This window comes from Chionomys nivalis, chromosome 2, assembly GCF_950005125.1.
Source record: "Chionomys nivalis chromosome 2, mChiNiv1.1, whole genome shotgun sequence".
NCBI classification, from domain to species: domain Eukaryota; kingdom Metazoa; phylum Chordata; class Mammalia; order Rodentia; family Cricetidae; genus Chionomys; species Chionomys nivalis.
Window position 1 is genome coordinate 1,408,743 of NC_080087.1, and position 2,599 is coordinate 1,411,341.

At 43.9% G+C, this 2,599-nt stretch overlaps 1 pseudogene; it reads left to right on the plus strand.

Moving 5' to 3' along the window:
* Positions 1 to 1,131: 1,131 nt before the first annotated feature.
* Positions 1,132 to 2,090, plus strand: LOC130863273 (olfactory receptor 10AG1-like; annotated as a pseudogene).
* The last annotated feature ends 509 nt before the right edge of the window (positions 2,091 to 2,599 follow it).

Below are 2,599 nucleotides of genomic sequence, written 5' to 3' on the forward strand. Positions count from 1 at the left end.
CTGGGTGGGACAAGAAGAGAGAGGCAGTATGCGGGGTATAGAGCCCCTGCAGGGAGCCCAGGGAGTATAGGGAGGGGGATGAGGAATTTCAGCGTTCCCTTTCCAGGGCTGCTTCCGCTGCCGCTGGTCACAAACTCACCGCACTGCTGTCTCTCCTGGTGCCGAGATCAGATCTCCATGCAGGTTGGGTAGTTCGTAAACAAAGTGCCTACCTTGGTTGGTGCAGGCGGGCCAGTGAGACAAAGGAGGTCTAGCCTGCCTATTTGCCCTGAGGATTTGCCCCCAGCGCCAGACAGACTGAGCTGGATGGTGTTATGTGCCCAAAGAGGAAAGGGGACAGAAGGAAGAAGGGTTCTGGATGCAAGCTGGGTGGGACAAGAAGAGAGAGGCAGTATGGGGGGGTAGAGCCCCTGCAGGGAGCCCAGGGAGTATAGGGAGGGGGATGAGGAACTTCAGAGTTCCCTGTCCAGTCACAAACTCACCGCAGTGCTGTCTCTCCTGGTGCCGAGATCAGATCTCCGTGCAGGTTGGGTAGTTCGTAAACAAAGCGCCTACCTTGGTTGGTGCAGGCGGGCCAGTGAGCTCTTTCTAATGTTTTTTAGTTCTATATTATATATATAAATTCTTTGCTAGGTTTTATACATCTCAAATCATCCAGCCTAAGCTGGAGTTACAGAGAGTTTTGAGCTGCTAACTTGGTTCAGGTAATCAAACAAGAGTATTTATGAGGAAAAACCAGTGTTTTTAACTGCTCAGCTCACACTCCAGCCCACTTCTCAGGATATATAACTAATGCTATCAGAGACAATGTAAATGAATCTGTTAGTGTATTTATCAGAAGTAGCTTCCAATGATGTTGAGGTCTCTGCTATGTTTAGATCATAGTTTAGTTAGTATACCCTGAACTATGAACCTAGGCAGTCTAACATTAAATTTTAAAGAAATTTTAATATACAGCAATAATGAAAAAGTTATAATATGCTAAAACTAAAATTATGAGCAAAAGTTCCTTTATGGTAGACACTATTGATCAGATAATAAAGATCAATCTGGGTGAATTTATATTAAGATAAAAGCCTTTTTTCCCCAATGGGAAAGTAAACAGCCATTCTGACTGAATCTACTTCACAGATGAACCACCATCAAAAACCACAAGGAGAAATCTAACCAATCTTAAGGAATTTATTCTTCTGGGATTCTCAGAAGATGTTCCTCATCTCCAGTGGGTTCTGTTTGGACTGCTGGTTGTCATGTATTCCTTTATCCTACTGGGCAACGGCACCATTGTGCTAATCACAAGGCTGGACTCTGCTCTTCAGACACCCATGTATTTTTTCCTTGGCAACTTTTCCTTTTTAGAGATGTGCTATGTATCAATTACTCTCCCCAGAATGGTCTGCAACCTTGGGACCCAGAGAAGAGCCATCTCTTTCATTGCCTCTGCTACACAAATGTGCTGCACTCTTATCTTGGGGGCTGCAGAGTGCTTCCTGCTGGCTGTCATGGCCTATGACCGTTACATGGCCATCTGCAAACCTCTGCACTATCCTCTAGTCATGAACCAGAGAGTGTGTTCTCAGCTGGTGATTGGCTCCTGGATCAGTGGAATTCCAGCACAGATAGGGCAGACATCACAGATTTTTTCTCTTTCGTTTTGTGGTTCCAACCAAATCAACCACTTCTTCTGTGACTTTCCCCCAGTACTTCACCTGGCCTGTGGGGACATCTTTGTGAATGAGATGATGGTTTTCCTAGGTGCTCTGTTATTTGGTGCGGTTCCATTTATGTTAATAGTCTTTTCCTATAGTAAAATCATCTCTACAGTGCTGAAGTTGCCGTCAGCCACCAGTCAGGCCAAAGCCTTCTCCACCTGTTCATCTCATCTTGCAGTTGTGATGTTATTTTTTGGATCAGGTATGATTACATATTTTAGATCTAATACTAGTCATTCGGGTGGAACTGACAAAGTGCTTTCTCTTTTCTATACTGTTGTGACTCCCATGTTTAATCCCATTATATACAGTCTAAGAAACAAGGATGTCAAAATAGCATTGAGAAAATTCTTTTACAGAAAATTTGCTAAAACATAATATGTGCTAATATGTATTACAGATTTGGCTTTTATGTGTCTGTTATTAAGTTTGCTGAGTTAGCTATCTTTAACTATGTATCTTGTCTGTTTCTGCACTAGTTATTAATACAAACTGAAATTTCTTTGTGATATTGAGAGACATTTATCTGTTTAAGCATATGCTAAGTTATGTGTATATTTGCAAACTTAAAATACTTCATATTAAGTCAAGTGTTGTGTGGAGCTGCGGGCCTGCTTTTCGTCCTGCCCGGCTCCCGCCTGGCTAGCTTTACACCAGAAATAACAACACACAAATTGTATTCATTTAAACACTGCCTGGCCCATTTCTATTCATGTGTGTAGCACCCCAAGGTGCGCTTACTGGGAAGATTCTAGCCTACGTCCATCCTGGGTCGGAGCTTCATCGCACCTGCTCTGGAGAGGAGAGCATGGCGTCTGTCTCTCAGAGGAGCTGCCCTGCATCTGCCCGGGAGAGGGGAGCATGGTGTCTGAGCTCACTTCCTCTTC